This window comes from Bos mutus, chromosome 1, assembly GCF_027580195.1.
Source record: "Bos mutus isolate GX-2022 chromosome 1, NWIPB_WYAK_1.1, whole genome shotgun sequence".
NCBI lineage: Eukaryota > Metazoa > Chordata > Mammalia > Artiodactyla > Bovidae > Bos > Bos mutus.
This window is the reverse complement of record NC_091617.1, coordinates 142,524,016-142,536,410: the sequence shown is the minus strand read 5'-3', so window position 1 is coordinate 142,536,410 and position 12,395 is coordinate 142,524,016. Positions and strand designations below refer to the sequence as shown.

Here is a 12,395-nt window from a genome sequence, read left to right as displayed (position 1 = left end):
ACTACCTAGCCTCTAGAAGAGGTGTGTCTGGGGGCCACATCATATCGTTAGCTCTAGTCCAGACAAGAAGCTGTCTGGACTCAACAGTACATGTCTCTGGTTTGTGGAAGAGCATCTGGTCAAGGGGCTGGCATCCAGTTAGAAGCGAGAGTGCTATGTTCCCATGGGACCCTGCCTGTTTATTCTGCCTTAGGAGTCTTCAGATGCACCCTCCCTGGCCCGTGGTGTGCTCCGCGAGGCGGGCTCCTGCAGATTGCGTGCCTCTTACTTCCTTGCTGGTTGCCAGTGAAGACTCACTGAGAGAAGGAAGCCATGGGCAGGAGGAGTTGGGGGTGTTTCCTCCTGCTCCCTCCATAGCCGTGACCCTTGGCCAGGGGCCTCCTCCACGTTCCCAGCTCTCACCAGGCTGTAGGAACACTGTCCCCTCTCCTCCTTTCAGCTGGAGGCCTGCTGTCAGTCCCAGCTGCCTTACCATCCTTGTCGGGTCTCTGGCCCCTGCTCTGCCCTTTGTAGGTAGTCCTTTCCATAAAGTCCACAGCAGGGCTTCTTTGTTTCCGCCTGGGATGTTGCCAGGTATGCCCCCCATCACTGGTTACCGTAGCTCCAGGTCGCTGTCGACCGCACGTGCGTTCAGCAGCCTCAGAAGAGCAGTCAGTCATCTTGTGTGCCTGTGTCTTTAGGGAGGAGAGTGCTGACGAGCAGCTGAGGATGTTAGCCCGCTGGGTAGGTATACTCCTCACTGCAGATTAACACACTGGCATTCTGAAAAACACAGGAACTTCTCATGAGCTGGTTAGCACAAGTCAATTTTTGGAGATTAATTCTCTGTCAGAATCAAACTAGTGGTTACAAAAGCAAGGTCCGTAACTGCATCCGTGGTGACACGATCACAGGCAGACTTTAGGAGGTCTTGCCTCACGGCCCTCGGCCTCCCCAGCTGTGTCGTCACCTCCTTTCCCATCGGTCTTCTCAGTCTGCTCTGCAGGTTCGTCGTCCTCTGCAGCAGCTGTCCAGCTAGTGGAGGCGCTCAGGCTCTTCTGCCCTCACCGCATGGCCTCTCCGAGGGCAGTCTGCACACTGGTGGCTTCAGCTGCCATCTTGATGCCCGTGGCTCCTAGGCTTTCCTCTAGCCTCACCTCTTCTCCAGGGTCGGGGCCTGTTTCTAACTCATACTTGGCATTTCTTCTTACTTGTTTCACATTCACTTCAGATTCTAGTGTGATCGGCCTGCAGCCCTCAGGAAGGACCTGTGTTCTGACGAGGTCAGGTTACTGGCTGGTTGAGGTGAGGGGGACCACTCACTGCAGCAGAGGAACCGTGGGCCTCTTGCCACCAGAGGAAGAGACAAGTGTTGCTCTAGGATTTGGAACGGGGCGGAGTGTAGGTGGCATGCGGCGAGGCTGTGTTCTCATGGGCTCCACGTGGAGTAAGGCTGTGTGTGAAGGGGTCAGCACCGGGTCTCACCGCAGTGGCCCCAGGTCCTGTTTCCTTGGAAACTACAAAATGTAGATAGAAGAACATGAGGTCTAGGAACCTTTTATTTGAAGCCCTGCAGCCAGCTGGCTGTTCAGGCTGGGCTCCCTGTCACAGCAACTGCCATCCCACAGGCGAGTGCGTGTGTTTCCTCCTTCTCACCAGTATAAGTCCAAACAGCAGAAGTTCTGGTAGTCCGGGGTTTTACAGGATAAAACAAACCAGCCGCCACTGAAGGAGGGGTCATCATGACAGTTTCCTCTTGCAGCATGTCCTTGGTAGAAATATTGTTTGCTGTTAACTTGGCAGCCAGCTTTCTGTGTCTGTTCTCCAAGCCCAGCAGATTGCAGGACAGATTTTCACGTTCTCAGAGGGAGGCAGTGTTACTTTCTCACATCTGACGCGTGCTGTCCCTCCCCCACCCCCCGGACACTGGACTTTGGCAGCCTCCCCAGGGCACTGCCATCCAGAGACCTAGGATCTTCCTTGCTGCCCGCCTCTCCTCTCACTCTCCACTCCCCTTCCACCCCTTACCTGTCTCCCAGGGAGTCTTGTACTTTTTTCCTCGTGGATGCATCAAGAGTTCCTCAGCTGCCTCCACTGTCACTGCCACCACCCATGGCCTTTTGCCTGAATCCCTGCTTCCCAACAGCTGTCACTCGCTGCCACTCGCCAGTCCACTCTGAATACTGTAGCCTGATTGGTTTTTGACAATTCAGTTCAATTTTGTCATTCCCCTGCTTACATCAGTTATCATGGTTTCTCCTTGCTCTTCAGATAAAGACCAAAAAAATCAAACCCCCACCCAAAACCTCTCCCAGCTTAAACCTTAACACTGTACCACAGCTTGAAAGGCTTTGTGTTATTGGACTTAACCTCCTACACAGACTCACTTCTTATCTAACCGCCTAACTGTTATCTGTCTTCCTGTTAGATGCTCTCACAATATGCTGTACTTTTCCATCAGACAGTATGGTTTTAGCCCCCTCTTCCAGTGTAAGTTGGTATATTCTCTGAGCCTGGCTGATTCCTTGAGGAATCACATGAGCTGGAGCTCTGAGGAACAGGTCCCTCAGAGCCTGTCCAAGGATCGCAGGGCAGCAGCAGGAGCTGTGTAGCATGTGTTTATCCCCCATCTCCCTGGCCTGTGGTCCAGGGGAGCTCCTGGCTTTGTGTGCCTCCCATCTTAACCAGTGACAAGGGCAATGTGAAGATAGGAATGAGTGCCGGCAGGGAAGAAGGAGGGAGAAGCCACACACCTGACTTTAGGGCAGGTTTCTTTGGAGAACAGGTGTGGGTTTTGGATGCTTGGGATGGGCTCAGGCTGCACAGGCCAGCCAGGGAACTCAGGATGGCGTGATGGGTGTCAGGTCTGCCTTTCGCGTAGGAACTTAGTTTCCTGTGGGAGACTAGGCAAGTAGGTGGTAGAGGCTGGAATACTTCGGCAAGGGTATTGCCTGAGAATCTTTAGGGAACAGATGAGTATCGAGGGCAGAGGCAACATTAGAAGGAAAAGGGGAAGACTTTTTAGGCTAGGATGCAGCATGTATGAAAGTCACAAATGGGTGTGAGCAGGGTTGGGTGAGAGTTAAGCTCATTTTCCTGCTTGACAGGTGGAATAGAGGTTGGGGTAGTGCAGATGTCAGAAAATGTGAGCAGTTTATAGAAGACAAAATAATGATGGATTATTTTACGTTTGAAAGGAGAGGCAGATGGAAATGAGCACATGGAAATGATATCTAAATAGTGATCAAAAGCACATTTTCAGGGGAATGATTTTGTATCTGAGTGTAGGACATGTTGAGGACTTGGTTGGCAGATGGAGAATTAATGTAGACTGCTAGTCAAGGAAGGTCTCAACTTTATGTGAGGGTATGGACTCTGCCTTGTGATAGAATGTGAGGGGAAGTGGTTGGTTGAGAGTAACTGGGGGCCAAGCGCAGCAGGAGGAATCTGAGGATGGAGTCCTCTGCAAGCTGCTGCTCACAAACGTCTACAGCGGGGGTGGCAGCGCTCACCTCGCTGCAGGCGTCGGGGTTGAAAGTGCCGTCCTCTTTGGCACGTGCTTGACCTAGGTGTGCCTGGGACGCCCTCCCTCAGGTGGAGGGGGCCCTGACTGTCCACGTAATGACTGTGGAGCTGCACAGTCCTCGCTGCGGGTGTGGCGGCTGGCTGCAGAGTCGCGCTCCGGTAGGGTGGGGTCAGCCCTTCTGGCTCCCCTGTGGCTCAGGGTCTGCTGTGCACAGAGGAAGTGAGCTCGCCCCTTCTCTCCCATCCCTCCCAGGCTTATTCTTCCCGCAGTGAAGGAGTTACTACCACATCAATGGGTGTCAACAATTTGTTTTAAACTGGGAGAGCCCTGCTTTTTTAAAATTAAAGTTTATGTAGTATGTGGTTGTTCAACCTGTAAAATAAATGGAGGTTGTATTTTATGCATAATTATTTGAAAAATTCAGTTTCGTAACACTTATTTTTAAAACCAGTGGGTACAGTGAAGGTGTTTTGATGAAAACAAGTGTACTACTAGAGATTTTGGAAGACAGTTGTAGTACTCAGTGTCCTATTTCTATTTTCATGCTGCTGGTTTTTTATTTTTGATCATACTGTGCAGCTTGTCGGATTGTGGTTCCTGGTGAGTGAAAGCTCAGAGTCCTTGCCACCAGACTGCCAGGAAATTCTCTCCAGTTTCACTTTTAATTTTGGTTGTTAAGTAGCAAGAAAAAGACAAATCTCAGAGGTGAGTTGCAAATGAGAAGGCTTTTAAACAGCTCACTTTGCAACATCAGGATGGTTTTCAATTAAACTGATCTTGAAGCTTGGAATCAGATGTTTCTCAATTAAGTCACAAAGTCTAATTTCTTGTCTTTCCTAGTTGACTGGTGTTCATTTTGGAGAGAGATGATGGAAAGGCCACTCAGCCTGTTGAAACTTTCATTGTCTTATAGAAAACACTCTCCAGATGCATTCTGTTGTACTTGAGATGCTAAACAGTAGGCTTTGAGGACAGCTTGCCATCTCAGTGGTGGTCTGTCAGAGTCATCCGAAGTATTTAATTTTACATGTGGACACCAGGTGTAAACTGCAGTCTCACTGCTGACATTTTAAAATTTGCAGCATTAGTTTTAACTTTATGAACTTCCTTGTTTAAATAAGTATGTTTAAATGCCAGCACTGTGAGCCAACTTGTTTTGTACATTGACTCTCAGCAGTGACTACAAAGGAGTGCAGCCATGATATACTGAAGAGTTATTTGACTAGTTTTTTAGCAGTGGAAAAAATAATTTTGTATGATTTAAAATCTGTACAGCAGCACCTTGCCTCTGAGCACAGCGCAGTAGCACTTGCTGTGGTGGGGGCGGTGCTGTATCATCTATGCTGTCTGTGTCTGTGTTACAAATAGCTGCCAGCCGCCTGTGCCAAACTGACCCAGTGCCTTTTATCGGAAAGACAGTTTTTCCCTCCTGTGCTAGTGTCTTTTGTCATGGTGGCTATTTATGTACGGGTCTGAGTCTCAGTTCTTTCTTAGTTTTATGATTTATTTTAAAATTATTTTTAGATATTACTATTTATTAGTTTTTGTGTTGATTTTCTACTTGGTAATGTTTTTACTCTAGCTCCCTGATGAAACTCTCATTACTTGCTTCTGGAACATACTGATCACAGTTATTTCAGAGTTTGAGTCTGATAAATCTACTCTCTGAATCACCTGTTGATCTGCTTATATTGTCTATTTTTCCTCTTGGTGGTCCTGGTAATTTTTTTTTTTTTAATTATTATTGATTAATGGAGTTTTTAAAAATGGAGTGTGTTGAGCCTCTGGAAAGTGATATTTTTCTCCAGCAAGGATTTTCCCCCCAGCTTCTCTCAGGATGGAGTCCGAGTAGATCACTGTAACCCAGTCGGATTGAGCTGGTTCACGGCTGGTTTGAGCTGGCCTGTTTCTAGTTCTTTCTCCTTCTTAGGGTTTTGCTTCTTCTAGGGGATGTAACTGAGCGCTTGAGTCATTTCTCAGAGTCCTTCTGTCCAGGAGGCCCTGACCTTCAGTTCTGATCTCTCCAGTGCCATAAGACTGCTGGTAGCTCTGTGTGGCCTCCTGGGCTCTCTCCATCGCACCCCCCACCTCCTCCCACCCCCACCCCCCACCCCCACTGCCTTCCTCTGTAGCCGCTCTACCCTTACATGCTACTGAGTGCCTGTGGGGTCTCAGCTGTCTCATAGCTCTGTGCTCGATTCCCTCTGCCTGGTGAGAAGCTCCTCCTGGCCTTGCTGCTTCTGCCTGTGCTGCTTTTGAGTGTGCAGGTGCCTGGGGAAGAGGGGCTGGAAGGCTGGGCTTGCTCCTTCAGTGCGCTCCCTCTCCTCTGGAGGGTCCTGGCTCTCAAGGCCTGTGTAGTGTGGTGACTCAGACACTTTGAAACAGCTTTTTGTGGTTTGTTCAGATTCTACTTCCTACTTGTTCTTGGAGGAAGATTGATCCGTTCAGTCACTGTGCTGGCTGGAAATGGAAGTTCTTCCATGTATGTTGTTATGATTTTTAAATTGTTACAAATACTTCGGGATGTCATACAGAAAATACAGGCTATGGAGACGTTCTAAAGATACATGACAATTAAATGCAATACCTGAAGCTAGACTCGATGCTGTACCTTGAAGGAAAAAATGCTATAAAGGGCACTCGTAGGTCAAATGACAAAATTCTAATGTCCATGGTAGATTAGATAAAGGTATTAATTTGTCTGAAGTTGACAACTGTTTATACTGGGTGTCTAAGACAGTATCCCTATTGGAAAATATTCCCTGAAGTATTCAGAAGTAAAGAATTGTGCTAATGTAACTTACCCTTAACTGGCTGAAAAATACAGTGTGTATGTGCTTGTGTATGGTTCAAATGATGAGTGAATGTGGTGAAATGTTAACTGTAGGTAAGTCTGTGTAATGGGTACATGGATATTCTTTGTATTATTTTAATCCATGCAACATTTGGTAAGTTTGAAATTATTTCCAAATAAAACATTGAAAAAACATATTATAAAATGGAAATACTAATTAAATGTTTACAGAACCATAAGCATTCCTGAGGTGCTTGGGTTCTTAGCCGTGGGGTTTGGAAAGCACTGCACTCCATGATTTCTAAAGCATTTGTGGGGTTGTTTTGAGATTAATTTCCCAGGAGCTTGATATGAATAAGAGGAGGGACCTTTGTTTCTGTTCAGAGTAGAATGATTCTGGCTCAGAGAAATATGAACTAGAGAGAGAATCATTAGAGCACAGTCTAATCATTAGTGAGTGAGTGCCAAGAAGAGATGTCTTTTTAAAGCAGGATGATACATCACCACTTTCTGTTTTGGCTGTGCTGGGTCTTCACTGTGGCACGTGGGGTTCTCCAGTTGCAGTGCGCTGGCTTCTCTCGTTGTGTCCTGGGGGCTCCAGTGCAAGGCTCAGTAGTTGCCCCACAGCATGTGGGATCCTCGTTCCCTGACCTGAGATCAAACCCAAGTCTGTCGCATTGGAAGGCAGACTCTTAACCACTGGACCAGTACGGGAATCACCCCAAAAGAGATTTAATTTGATCAGAAGTTTATTATTCGCTTCCCTGATGGCTCAGCTGGTAAAGAATCTGCCTGCAGTGTGGGAGTCTTGGGTTCAATCCCTGGGTTGAGAAGATCCTCTGGAGAAGGGAATGGCAACCCACTCCAGTATTCTTGGCTGGAGAATCCCATAGACAGAGGAACCTGGTGAACTACAGTCCATGGGGTCGTAAAGAGTCAGACACAACTGAGTGACTAACACTTTCCTTTATTGTGGTCCAGATGAAGTATTAGCAGAATGTATCAAGTCCAAGTCCTGGCAGGAAACAGAAGATGTAAACAGAGTATCGTGAGGACAGACCAAGGTGGCCAGGTTTGGGGCACCAGGAGTTGGGAGGCAAAGGCCCAGGACCTGGAGGAGTGGGGCTCTGTGGCCTCCCAGAGAGCGGGCAGGTTGGCAGGACGGTGGGTGCTTGGCATGGCCACAGTCTCAGCTGCTTGAACCTGGCAGGGGCCATGTGGTGGGGAAGCAGATGTCCCAACCTGCCTCCTGTTTTTGTTTCCTGGGGGAGGCCCACTTTCCAAATTCAACAGGAATCCATAAGCAAGGGAGGCTGGTTGCTATGGATGTTGACTTCAAGCCTCTTACCTGTTGGGCCAGAGCAGGTTGGAGAGATCTGAAGGGCACATGGGGACTGTCCAGAATACACGGAATGGGAAAGGAGAAAATTGACCGTTCGGGGCTTATGGGCTGAGGAGCAGACAGCTAGCCAAGGTGGAAGCGGTAGAGACGTGTAGTTGTTCAGTTGCTCAGTTGTGTCTGACTCTGCAACCCCATAGACGGCAGCATGCCAGGCCCCCTTGTCCTCCACTATCTCCCAGAGCTTGCTCAGATTCTTGTCCATTGAGTTGGTGATGCCATCCAACCATCTCATCCTCTGTTGCCCCTTTCTCCTCCTGCCCTCAGTCTTTCCCAGCATCAGGGTCTTTTCCAATGAGTCAGCTCTTCTCATCAGGTGGCAAAGTATTGGAGTCTCTGCATCAGTCCTTCCAAGGAATATTCAGGGTTGATTTCCTTTAGGGTTGACTGATTTGATCTCCTTGCAGTCCAAGGGACTCTCAAGAGTCTTCTCTACCACACAATTTGAAAGTATTAATTCTTCAGCGATCAGTCTTATTTATGGTCCAATTGTCACATCTGTATGTGGCTACTGGAGAAACCATCAGTTCAGTTCAGTCGCTCAGTCGTGTCCGACTCTTTGCGACCCAATGAACTGCAGCACGCCAGCCTCCCTGTCCATCACCAACTCCCGGAGTTCACTCAAACTCATGTCCATCGAGTCGGTGATGCCATCCAGCCATCTCGTCCTCTGTCGTCCCCTTCTCCTCCTGCCCCCAATCCCTCCCAGCATCAGGGTCTTTTCCAATGAGTCAACTCTTCACATGAGGTGGCCAAAGTATTGGAGTTTCAGCTTCAGCATCAGTCCTTCCAATGAACACCCAGGACTGATCTCCTTTAGGATGGACTGGTTGTATCTCCTTGCAGTCCAAGGGACTCTCAAGAGTCTTCTCCAACACCACAGTTCAAAAGCATCAATTCTTTGACACTCAGCTTTCTTCACAGTCCAACTCTCACATCCATACATGACCACTGGAAAAACCATAGCCTTGACTAGACGAACCTTTGTTGGCAAAGTAATATCTCTGCTTTTCAATATACTACCTAGGTTGGTCATAACTTTCCTTCCAAGGAGTAAGCATCTTTTAATTTCATGGCTGCAGTCACCACCTGCAGTGATTTTGGAGCCCCCAAAAATAAAGTCTGACATTGTTTCCACTGTTTCCCCATCTATTTGCCATAAAGTGATGGGACTGGATGCCATGATCTTAGTTTTCTGAATGTTGAGCTTTAAGCCAACTTTTTCACTCTCCTCTTTCACTTTCATCAAGAGGCTTTTTAGTTCCTCTTCACTTTCTGCCATAAGGGTGGTGTCATCTGCATATCTGAGGTTACTGATATTTCTCCTGGCAATGTTGATTCCAGCTTGTGCTTCTTCCAGCCCAGCGTTTCTCATGATGTACTCTGCATATAAGTTAAATAAGCAGGGTGACAATATACAGCCTTGGTGTACTCCTTTTCCTATTTGAAACCAGTCTGTTGTTCCATGTCCAGTTCTAACTGTTGCTTGCTTCCTGACCTGCATACAGATTTCTCAAGAGGCAGGTCAGGTAGTCTGGTATTCCCATCTCTTTCAGAATTTTCCACAGTTTATTGTGATCCACACAGTCAGAGACTTTGGCATAGTCAGTAAAGCAGAAATAGATGTTTTTCTGGAAATCTCTTCCTTTTTCAATGATCTAGCAGATGTTGGCAATTTGATCTCTGGTTCCTCTACTTTAAAACCAGCTTGAACATCTGGAAGTTCACGGTTCACGTATTGCTGAAGCCTGGCTTGGAGAATTTTGAGCATTACTTTACTAGCATGTGAGATGAGTGCAATTGTGCAGTAGTTTGAGCATTCTTTGGCATTGCCTTTCTTTGGGATTGGAATGAAAACTGACCTTTTCCAGTCCTGTGGCCACTGCTGAGTTTTCCAAATTTGCTGGCATATTGAGTGTAGCACTTTCACAGCATCATCTTTCAGGATTTGAAATAGCTCAACTGGAATTCCATCACCTCCACTAGCTTTGTTCATAGTGATGCTTTCTAAGGCCCACTTGACTTCACATTCCAGGATGTCTGGCTCTAGGTGAGTGATCACACCATCGTGATTATCTGGGTCGTGAAGCTCTTTTTTGTACAGTTCTTTTGTGTATTCTTGCCACCTCTTCTTAATATCTTCTGCTTCTGTTAGGTCCATACCATTTCTGTCCTTTATTGAGCCCATTTTTGCATGAAATGTTCCCTTGGTATCTCTGATTTTCTTGAAGAGATCTCTAGGCTTTCCCATCCTCTATTTCTTTGCATTGATCGCTGAAGAAGCCTTTCTTATCTCTTCCTGCTATTCTTTGGAACTCTGCGTTCAGATGCTTCTATCTTTCCTTTTCTCTTTTGTTTTTCCCTTCTCTTCTTTTCACAGCTATTTGTAAGGCCTCCTCAGACAGCCATTTTGCTGTTTTGCATTTGTTTTCCGTGGGGATGGTCTTGATCTCTGTCTCCTGTACAGTGTCATGAACCTCAGTCCATAGTTCATCAGGCACTCTATCTATCAGATCTAGGCCCTTAAATCTATTTCTCACTTCCACTGTATAACCATAAGGGATTTGATTTAGGTCATACCTGAATGGTCTAGTGGTTTTCTCCACTTCAATTTAAGTCTGAATTTGGCAATAAGGAGTTCATGATCTGAGCCACAGTCAGCTCCTGGTCTTGTTTTTGCTGACTGTATAGAGCTTCTCCATCTTTGGCTGCAAAGAATATAATCAGTCTGATTTTGATGTTGACCATCTGTTGATGTCCATGTGTAGAGTTTTCTCTTGTGTTGTTGGAAGGAGTGTTTGTTATGACTAGTGCTTTCTCTTGACAAAACTCTATTAGACTTTGCCCTGCTTCATTCTGCACTCCAAGGCCAAATTTGCCTGTTACTAGAGGTGTTTCTTGACTTCCTACTTTTGCATTCCAGTCCCCTATAATGAAAAGGACATCTTTTTGGGTGTTAGTTCTAAAAGGTCTTGTAGGTCTTCATAGAACTGTTCAACTTCAGCTTCTTCAGCGTTACTGGTTGGGGCATGGACTTGGATTACTGTGATATTGAATGGTTTGCCTTGGAAACCGAACAGAGATCATTCTGTCGTTTTGAGATTGCATCCAAGTACTGCATTTTGGACTCTTTTGTTGACCATGATGGCCACTCCATTTCTTCTGAGGGATTCCTGCCCGCAGTAGTAGATATAATGGTCATCTGAGTTAAATTCACCCATTCCAGTCCATTTTAGTTCACTGATTCCTAGAATGTCAAACTCCTGTTTGACCACTTCCAATTTGCCTGGATTCATGGACCTAACATTCCAGGTTCCTATGCAATATTGCTCTTTACAGCATCGGACCTTGCTTCTGTCACCAGTCACATCCACAACTGAGTATTGTTTTTGCTTTGGCTCCATCCCTTCATTCTTTCTGGAGTTATTTCTCCACTGATCTCCAGTAGCATATTGGGCACCTGCCGACCCAGGGAGTTCCCCTTTCAGTATCCTATCATTTTGCGTTTTCATACTGTTCATGGGGTTCTCAAGGTAAGAATACTGAAGTGGTTTGCCATTCCCTTCTCCAGTGGACCACATTCTGTCAGACCTCTCCACCATGACCCACCATCTTGGGTGGCCCCACACGGCATGGCTTAGTTTCATTGAGTTAGACAAGGCTGTGGTCCGTGTGATCAGATTGGCTAGTTTTCTGTGATTATGGTTTCAGTGTGTCTGCCCTCTGATGCCCTCTGGCAACACCTACCGTCTTTCTTGTAGCTTTGACTACACAGACCTTTGCTGGCAAAATGATGTCTCTGCTTTTTAATATTCCGTCTAGGTTTGTCATAGCTTTTCTTCCAAGGAGCAAGCATCTTTTAATTTCATGGCTGCAGTTACTGTCTGCAGTGATTTTGGAGCCCAAGAAAATAAAATCTGTCACTGTTTCCACTTTTCCCCCATCTACTTGCCATGAAGTGATGGATGCCATGGTCTTAGTTTTTTGAATGTTGAGTTTTAAGCTGGCTTTTTTTCACTCTCCTCTTTCACCTTCATCAAGAGGCTCTTTAGTTCCTCTCTGCTTTCAAACCACTCCTGACTACCCAGTTGTTAACATACTTTATGCTAATAAATGAAAAGCAAAAGTCCCTAACTCTTTGCTTAGGGAAGTACTTTATTAGAATTCATGTGAGTTCAACAAGATTGATCTTAGTTTTTTGGTGATAGAATTAAGTTGATATTCAATCAGGTAGGTATTCATTGTATGCTGGGTATTTGTTAAGCTCTGCTAGGTGACCTGGGGATATACACAGGATAAAGTCAGATCCTGTCCCTTGGTAAATTCACAGGTAGACTGAGGAGCTCCTGCGTGGAGATGTGAAAAGATAGCGCCAAGTACGGTGGCGGCACCAGCCCAGGAGAGAGTTGTATTAGTCACGTCTTCTTCTTAGGAAACAGTGCTCCAGTGGCCTTTACGTTAGAAAAAGCAGCAGATTTTTGGCAGTGCAGGAAGAAAAAAAATGCTACTTCCATATTCTTGTTCCAGCTCTCCTCCCCTACTCCTTTTGGTTTGTTTAAAAAATTGGACAGCTAATTAAAGTGTTGTTTGGCTAGAAATGCATTTAAAATCTTTAACTGAGGGTTTTTTTTTTTTGAATCCTAGTATATTCTCATTTTTTCACTTTTTCAACTTAAATATTTTGACAGGCTGATTAG

General features: G+C 46.2%; 1 protein-coding gene across 3 annotated transcripts in view; it reads left to right on the top strand.

The window, feature by feature from the left end:
- Window positions 1-12,395, top strand: part of HSF2BP (heat shock transcription factor 2 binding protein) — an 88,087-nt gene that overhangs the window by 2,990 nt on the left and 72,702 nt on the right. The gene's annotated exons all lie outside the window — the stretch shown is intronic.